Genomic DNA, 10,000 nt, shown 5'->3' with positions numbered 1-10,000 from the left:
AATTTGTCATGGGTTCATTGTTGTAATGGAAATACTCTCAAATCGACGCAAATTATTGTCCATTACAACAATGTTATAACAGGCCCATGATAGCTTTGTGTTATCAGACCTGTTAAATATGTGCACATTGGTCGTACAGGGTTGCCACCTCCCATAGCGGGCAGGGAGGTACATACTGTGTCTTCTATCTCCTTATATCTGTTTTCCAACATGCTGCCTGTCTTTGTCTTGGAATGAGATTACTTGGTTTTGTCCTCGCCCTGGCCGGAGTCCTAGCTGGGAGGGAAACAGTCAAATGCATAGATATTGTTTTGGGAGATGATATTTTTTTTCCTTGTAAATCATCTCTCTGTTACTGTTATGTATTATTATATTTGTTAATTTGAATGTATAATGTAATCATTTGAGTGTATTCCTTTTTGTTGGATCTTGTGCTTGTGTCCAGATGAGACTTTTAGGTGATCTAAGTACAAACTAAGTACATTGATCGTATGCTCTTGGAATCTACATCTGATCCCTATTTGTTCCCAGTTCCCCTTTGTTTTACTTTCTCTTGGGTGCTTTAATTGTAATTCTAGAACTTTTTACTATCCCATTTTCTTCCTTTTTACTGGCGCTGATATAACCTAAATGTGTTGCAAGCGCCGTAAAACCCTTAAAAACAAAAACAAACCCTTTGTCTTACTCTCTCTTGGGTGCTTTAATTGTAATTCTAGAACTTTTTACTACCCATTTTCTTCCTTTTTACTGGCACTGATATAACCTAAATGTGTTGCAAGCGCCGTAAAACCCTTAAAAACAAAAACAAAACGTTCCCAGTTCCCCTTTGTTTTACTTTCTCTTGGGTGCTTTAATTGTAATTCTAGAATTTGTCTATCCCATTTTCTTCCTTTTTACTGGCGCTGATATAACCTAAATGTGTTGCAAGCGCCGTAAAACCCTTAAAAACAAAAACAAACCCTTTGTCTTACTCTCTCTTGGGTGCTTTAATTGTAATTCTAGAACTTTTTACTACCCCATTTTCTTCCTTTTTACTGGCGCTGATATAACCTAAATGTGTTGCAAGCGCCGTAAAACCCTTAAAAACAAAAACAAACCCTTTGTCTTACTCTCTCTTGGGTGCTTTAATTGTAATTCTAGAACTTTTTACTACCCCATTTTCTTCCTTTTTACTGGCGCTGATATAACCTAAATGTGTTGCAAGCGCCGTAAAACCCTTAAAAACAAAAACAAACCCTTTGTCTTACTCTCTCTTGGGTGCTTTAATTGTAATTCTAGAACTTTTTACTATCCCATTTTCTTCCTTTTTACTGGCGCTGATATAACCTAAATGTGTTGCAAGCGCCGTAAAACCCTTAAAAACAAAAACAAACCCTTTGTCTTACTCTCTCTTGGGTGCTTTAATTGTAATTCTAGAACTTTTTACTACCCCATTTTCTTCCTTTTTACTGGCGCTGATATAACCTAAATGTGTTGCAAGCGCCGTAAAACCCTTAAAAACAAAAACAAACCCTTTGTCTTACTCTCTCTTGGGTGCTTTAATTGTAATTCTAGAACTTTTTACTACCCCATTTTCTTCCTTTTTACTGGCGCTGATATAACCTAAATGTGTTGCAAGCGCCGTAAAACCCTTAAAAACAAAAACAAACCCTTTGTCTTACTCTCTCTTGGGTGCTTTAATTGTAATTCTAGAACTTTTTACTATCCCATTTTCTTCCTTTTTACTGGCGCTGATATAACCTAAATGTGTTGCAAGCGCCGTAAAACCCTTAAAAACAAAAACAAACCCTTTGTCTTACTCTCTCTTGGGTGCTTTAATTGTAATTCTAGAACTTTTTACTATCCCATTTTCTTCCTTTTTACTGGCGCTGATATAACCTAAATGTGTTGCAAGCGCCGTAAAACCCTTAAAAACAAAAACAAACCCTTTGTCTTACTCTCTCTTGGGTGCTTTAATTGTAATTCTAGAACTTTTTACTACCCCATTTTCTTCCTTTTTACTGGCGCTGATATAACCTAAATGTGTTGCAAGCGCCGTAAAACCCTTAAAAACAAAAACAAACCCTTTGTCTTACTCTCTCTTGGGTGCTTTAATTGTAATTCTAGAACTTTTTACTACCCATTTTCTTCCTTTTTACTGGCGCTGATATAACCTAAATGTGTTGCAAGCGCCGTAAAACCCTTAAAAACAAAAACAAACCCTTTGTCTTACTCTCTCTTGGGTGCTTTAATTGTAATTCTAGAACTTTTTACTATCCCATTTTCTTCCTTTTTACTGGCGCTGATATAACCTAAATGTGTTGCAAGCGCCGTAAAACCCTTAAAAACAAAAACAAACCCTTTGTCTTACTCTCTCTTGGGTGCTTTAATTGTAATTCTAGAACTTTTTACTACCCCATTTTCTTCCTTTTTACTGGCGCTGATATAACCTAAATGTGTTGCAAGCGCCGTAAAACCCTTAAAAACAAAAACAAACCCTTTGTCTTACTCTCTCTTGGGTGCTTTAATTGTAATTCTAGAACTTTTTACTATCCCATTTTCTAGGCTGCTAGAAATTGTGGACTGTAAAGAGTAATAGTCAAAAATAAATATAACAACAGCTTCATTTTCTATGACTTGTCCTGTGTGTCCGACAGGTTACAGGTTAGAGGCAATTTGTAACAAATTATGATACTATGCACATTGTATTCACGTACTTAAACTGTATTAACAAGTGTTAATAACGATTACTTCCCCCTTAATTGTAATAACATTCGAATTGAATATATATATATATATATATATATATATATATATATATATATATATATATATATATATATAATATATATATAATTATTATATTATATTTAGAGAAAGTCATGATTTAATTTTGTGTGAATTTTTGTGGTTAACATTTTCTTTTTTCTTTAATCCAGAAATTGGTAATCAATTCAGTGACCACCAATTCCATCTACTCGACATGCGAAGATTTGCAAGTCTGGTAACCAAGCACAATAATGGGCCTGTTTTAACACTGCGGGCAGGGAGGTACATACTGTGTCTTCTATACCCTTATATCTGTTTTCCAACATGCTTTCTGCCTTTGTCTTGGAATGAGATTACTTGCTTTTTTTTCCTGGCCCTGGTCGGAGTCCTGGCTGGGAGGGAAACAGTCAAATGCATAGTTATTGTTTTGGGAGATGATATTTTTTTCCTTGTAAATCATCTCTCTGTTATGTATTATTATTTTTATTTTGAATGTATAATGTAAGCATTTGAGTGTGTTCCTCCTTGTTGGATTTTGTGCTTGTGTCCGGATGAGACTAATAGGTGATCTCAAAGTAAGTACATTGATGGTATGCTCTTGGAATCTACATCTGATCCCTATTTGTTCCCAGTTCCCTGGGTGGGGATCCTGACCTCCCATAGCGGGCAGGGAGGTACATACTGTGTCTTCTATCCCCTTATATCTGTTTTCCAACTTGCTTTCTGTCTTTGTCTTGGAGTGAGATTGCTTGGTTTTGTCCTAACCTTGGTTGGAGTCCTTGGTTGAGAGGGAAACAGTCGAATGTATAGTTATTGCTTTGGGAGATGATATTTTTTTCCTTGTAAATCATCTCTATGTTATGTACTGTATTATGTTTTATTTACATATTATATTTGATTTGTTAACATTTGAGTGTATTCCTCTTAGTGGGGACCTGTGCTTGTGTCTGGATGAGACTTTTAGGTGATTTCAACCTATGTACTTTGATGGTGTGCTCTTGGAATCTACATCTGTTTCCTATTTGAACAAATTCCCCTTTGTCTTACTTTTTCTTGGGTGCTTTAATTGAATTCTATAACTTTTTACTATCTCATTTCTTCCTTTTTACTGGCGCTGATATGACCTTAATGTGTTGCAAGTGCCGTAAAACCCTCAAAAACAAAAACAAAACATTCCCAGTTCCCCCATGTCTCACTTTTTTTGGGGTTCTTTAATTGTAATTCTAGAACTTTTTACTATCCCATTATCTTCCTTTTTACTGGCGCTGATATAACCTAAATGTGTTGCAAGCGCCGTAAAACCCTTAAAAACAAACAACAAACACTGCTATGCGTTGGTTTGAGAGTATTTCCATTACACCAATGAGCCTGTATCTATTTGGGTTATCAGACCTGCTAATGAGCACACGTCGCATCCACTCATTTTCTATCAGACTATAGTGGGCAGGGAGGTACATACTGTGTCTTCTATCCCCCTATATATATTTTCCAACTTGCTTTCTGTCTTTGTCTTAGAATGAGATTACTTGGTTTTGTCCTGGCCCTGGCCGGAGTCCTGGCTGGGAGGGAAACAGTTAAATGCATAGTTATTGTTTTGGGAGATGATATTTTTTTCCTTGTAAATCATCTCCCTGTTATGCATTGTATTATGTTTAGTTTACTATTATATTATATGATTGGTAAACATTTGAGTGTATTCCTCTTAGCTGGGACCCTGGCTTGTGTCTGGATGAGACTTTTAGGTGATCTCAAACTAAGTACTTTGACGGTGTTCTATTTGAATCTACATCTGTTCCCTATTTGAACCAATTCCCCTTTGTCTTACCTTTTATTTTGTGCTTTAATTGTAATTCTAGAACTTTTTACTATCCCATTTTCTTCCTTTTTACTGGCGCTTATATGATCTAAATGTGTTGCAAGCGCCGTAAAACCATTAAAAACAAACATCTATCAGACTATTGAATCCTCTACCATCTGATGTAGCGGAATCGGACAGTCCCGATCCTTGACTCATTCAGCATCACTGTGTATTCCATGCCATCCTGACGACGCCCAACGTTCATAATAATACATCATGACACATCAACAATCCTTCATCAATTTCATTCTTTTCAAATGATTTATTCCAACATCAAATACATGTAGCTCGGTCCTCAAAACTTGAGGTTTCTACACAACGAAGAAGAAGAAGGTATCTAAAGATTTGACCAGAAAACTCGTCCTTCAAATATCGATCGATTAAATGACCCCCATCTTGTCCAAAAAAAACCCTCTCAAATCGGGGAGTTACTTGGAGGTCCCAGGTTTGAGAGTTTTTGTCAAGATGGGAGTCAGTTTAATCGATCGATATTTGAAGGACGAATTTTCTTGTCAATTTCTGAAATATGTGTCTGTCTGAGTACGGCAGATGACTTGTTAAAATCGACAGGTGGCTTGTGTTGTGACAATTATATGTGAACCGAGGCAACTTTTTCTCATTATTTTCTTCTTCTTCTTCTTCTTCTTCTTCTTCTTCTTCTTCTTCTTCTTCTTCTTCTTCTTCTTCTTCTTCTTCTTCTTCTTCTTCTTCTTCTTCTTCTTCTTCTTCTTCTTCTTCTTCTTCTTCTTCTTCTTCTTATTCTTCTTCTTCTTCTTCTTTTTCTTCTTCTTCTTCTTCTTCTTCTTCTTTCTTCTTCTTTTCTTCTTCTTCTTCTTCTTCTTCTTCTTCTTCTTCTTCTTCTTCTTCTTCTTCTTCTTCTTCTTCTTCTTCTTCTTCTTCTTCTTTCTTCTTCTTCTTCTTCTTCTTCTTCTTCTTCTTCTTCTTCTTCTTCTTCTTCTTCTTCTTCTTCTTCTTCTTCTTCTTCTTCTTCTTCTTCTTCTTCTTCTTCTTCTTCTTCTTCTTCTTCTTCTTCTTCTTCTTCTTCTTCTTCTTCTTCTTTTTCTTCTCTTCTTTCTTCTTCTTCTTCTTTCTTCTTCTTCTTCTTCTTCTTCTTCTTCTTCTTCTTCTTCTTCTTCTTCTTCTTTCTTCTTCTTCTTTCTTCTTCTTCTTCTTCTTCTTCTTCTTCTTCTTCTTCTTCTTCTTCTTCTTCTTTCTTCTTTCTTCTTCTTCTTCTTCTTCTTTCTTCTTCTTCTTCTTCTTCTTTTCTTCTCTTCTTCTTCTTCTTCTTCTTCTCTTCTTCTTTCTTCTTCTTCTTCTTCTTCTTCTTCTTTCTTCTTCTTCTTCTTCTTGCGGGTGGTTGGATGGGAGCATCACCCTTGAATCATATACCTATGATGTTCGCATGGGTGTACGATCCGATAGTGATGTCGTTTCTTCTTCTCTTTACTAGCCTATCCTGCTTCTTTGGTTTGTGATTGTATTTTTGACAGGGGATATTTTTTTTCCTGTAAATCCTCTGCCTGTTTGTTCTTGGTTATTTATAATTTAGCTTATGATATCTTTAGGTTATGATTTTGATTTACATTTGTACTATTTTTGTTAGATTGCTTGTTTTTTTGTTTCAGCGGTCTCTCATATAACCTCAATTGTGTTGGAAGAGACCTAAAGCAACAAACAAACAAAAAAACTTCTTCTTCTTCTTCTTCTTCTTCTTCGCCGTCGTCGTTTTGTGGAAATCTCAAGTAGCTCCATTTATTTGAGTTCAACATAAACCATTGCAAATATTGAAACTGATGTTTTGTATATAGACCATTCCTTGTCACTAACTTTTACAGATTTTTACGATTTTTACTCACGTTATCACTAGCCAATATTGTTGTGAGTTAAGATTTTTTCACAAAATATAATGAAAAATGGTAAATAAAAGCATAATTTTTGTAAAATAATATAAATCACTTTTGTTGTTGTTGTTGTTGTTGTTGTTGTTGTTGTTGTTGTTGACTTGTCCACATTGTGTCCTACAGATCACGTGATAGTGTTGAGTCATTGTCTATCTGGATGTGAAATACATGGACTATGATTTAAATTTAAAAGCAATCTTCTCATCATTTTATTTGGCCATAGGGGAGAAAAGTGTGATGTCAAATATACTGGTTCCTATCTCATTGGAAGTGTAAAACTACTCTTCCGGAGGACTTGATACATGCCTTGTGTATATGGTGATCTTCTGGTTTCAGAGTGATGATACGGGAAGCTTGGTCTCATTTTCCGTGCGGCTGTGTGGTCTAATGGTATGACACTAGCCTTCGGATCGGAAGGTCCTGGGTTCGAGTCTCGAGCGGCGCATAGTTGAGTCCTTTGAAAAGGCCCTTTACTGATATTATCTCACCGTAATCGGGTGTAAAATGAGTACCTGGCCATTAACAGTGTTGTCTGTCTGAAAAATTGTCATATCGAATGCATGTCAAGTGTTGCTATTGGCTGGGGACCCCCAGTAAAGCGCATTGAGCACGTTTAACTCACTCAATCGTAGAGATTTTTGCTACTTTTCAAAATGGGAAAAATGTATTAAAAATGAGCATGTACACAGATAGTTTTATTCAACTATCATTAACATGTAAAAATTAAAAATATCAGCTTTGTTAGTACGCCTATAATTTGTCTCATAAAAATGTAATAAATAGGCATGGGGTAAAAGTAAACCAGGATAAACTACGGATATGGTCGGTGTTAGGGTTGAGTGAATTAATTGGCATTTCGTAATATAAAAGTCAAGTTTTTATTTAAAATTTGACGAACTCAATATTCGGCATAAAGGTCACCTCAACAACACAGCAGTTTGACACTGCGGGTTACATTTACAGGCGTCGGGTTCTAGAGGAAGATTCCTTCGTGCTTCCATTTCCTTGGGGGTCGCGATAGCTCAGTTGGTAGGTCACTCAATTCACACGCCAAGGGACACGTGAGCAGTCAAGATTTTTCCTTTATTTTTTTTTATTTTTTTTTTTTTTTGTTCTTTCTTTCAAATTTTTTCCTTTTTTCTATCGCCCTGTCCATCCAGCTGTGATTGGGTAGCTGGGTCTATTAGATCTGGTGGAAATTACTTTTCTCTAGAGCAATGTCCTATTTAAAGGGTAGCAAGCAATTGCTATTGTCCTATTAATGCTACTATCAAACTGAGATAGAGTCCGGTTCTATGGGTATTGTGGCTCTGAAGGTTTAATATCAATTCATATGGCCTTGTGGTTTTATGCTATGACACTTGCCTTCCGACTGGTAGGTACCTGGTTCGAGTCTCGCTCTGGGTGGTGCAACGTTGAGTCTTTGGGATAGACACTTTGTTATCTCACTGCACTCAGATGCAAATGAAAACCCGCCGGTAACAGCGGCTAATTACTGGGCGGGGTTCCTGACCTCCCATAGTGGGAAAGGAGGTCCTTACTGTGTCTTCTATCCACATTTATCTGTTTTCCAATTGCTTTCTGTCTTTGTCTTGGAATGAGATAACTTGGTTTTGACATGGCTCTGACCGGATACCCTCGCTGAGAGGTAAACAGTCAAATGTATAGTTAGTTTTGGGAGATGATATTTTTTTCCTTGCAAATCATCTCTCTGTTATGCATTGTATTATGTTTTGTGTACACATTATATGATTTGTAAACATTTGAGTGTATTCCTCTTAGTTGGATCTTGTGCTTGTGACTGGATGAGACTTTTAGGTGATCTCAAACGAAAGTACTTTGATAGTGTGCTCTTGGAATCTATATCTGTTTCCTATTTGAACCAATTCCCCTTTGTCTTACCTTTTCTTGGGTGCTTTAATTGTAATTCTAGAACTTTTTACTATCCCATTTTCTTTCTTTTTACTGGCGCTGATATAACCTAAATGTGTTGCAAGCGCCGTAAAACCCTTTAAACCCCCCCCCCCCCCCAAAAAAAACCCAAAAAAACAGCGGCTAATGCGTTCTAGAGGTATGACACTCGCTTTCAGATCGAAAGGACCTGGGTTCGAGTCCCGAGCGGCGTATTGTTGAGTCCTTTGAAAAAGCTCTTTACTCACATTCTCTCACTGTACTCGGGTGTAAAATGAGTACCTGGCTGTTAATAGCTTTGTCTATGTCGGAAAGAAATATTACAATACCACTTAACAAGTGTCATGTCTCGTTCTACATGTTGCGGGTTGCTGTTGGTCATGGCCCTTTTGGAAAGCGCTTTGAGAACGTTTAGTAGAAAGTGCTCTATGTAAAAGCTCGGTTTTTCTTTTGGGGGGGGGGGGGGGGGGGGTTCTTCTTGTTATCAGCTTTTTTTTTTTGTTTGTTTGTTTTGTTTGTTTTGTTTTTTTTTTTTGTAGAGAAAGATTACTGTAACATCCCCTCAGAGGCTTCTTGAATGTCGTACATGGCCGCGGACAGATTGTCCAGCGCTTTGAATACAAGTGGATGTTGCGCTATATGAAAGCTCCAAGCTTGAAGATTCCTACGTCATAGGAAGAAACCTGCATGATGTGCTTAGTCACAACAATGCCAGCCAGAATATCCTGACATCATTTATATATAGTATGCGCTTGGCTAAGAAACTCACAACTTTGCCATCCGGAAGTATAACGAACCAACACACAAAACTATGTGTAACCTTGAACGTTTATAGTCTGGTTAATACAATTTAGTGAGAATTACTCATAAACATGGATGGCGAGAAGCAATAACAAAGACCCGAGTGACGTCAACTTCGTTCTATCTATTGATTTGTGCGTTAGGAGAAAAGATTTCGCCATTACGAGGAGCGGACTCGCTGTTAATGGAAGACCATCACGTCATTGTACTGTTTTCTGAAAAAACAAAAAACAAGTAGGTATTTAAAAATTTGGCCAGAAAACTCGTCCTTCAAATATCGGCCGTTTAAAATGATCCTCATCTTGTCAAAATATCTCAAACCTGGGACTTCACGGAAGACCCAGGTTTGAGAGTTTTTGACATGATGAGGGTCATTTTAATCGGCCGATATTTGAAGGAAGAGTTTTCTGGCCAAATTTTTAAATACGTGTTGTTTTTTTTTTTTGAGTCGAGTATTATTGCCGTAAAGATTAGAGACAAAGCTGGACTTCGTTGTTGTGGAGACGGGCGTTTCTTTGTTTACATTCTGGTCAGGATTTCTGTGATAACGGAATAAACTAGAGCTTTTATATAGCGCAATATCCACTAAATGCGCTCAAAGCGCTTTACAAGGACTCCCTAGCCAACAGCAACACTTAACATGTAGAAGGACTGTATTGTGAAAAATATCACACAAATTTGGGCAGAAAACTCGTCCTTCAAATATCGGCCGTTTAAAATGACCCTCATCTCAAACCTAGGTATTCACCGAAGAATGATTCTCCATTTTCTTTTCCGTCTG

Source organism: Berghia stephanieae, chromosome 6 (assembly GCF_034508935.2).
Source record: "Berghia stephanieae isolate SIO BIC M18660-M18661 chromosome 6, UCSD_Bste_1.3, whole genome shotgun sequence".
Taxonomy (NCBI): domain Eukaryota; kingdom Metazoa; phylum Mollusca; class Gastropoda; order Nudibranchia; family Aeolidiidae; genus Berghia; species Berghia stephanieae.
Note: the sequence above shows the minus strand (reverse complement) of the source record.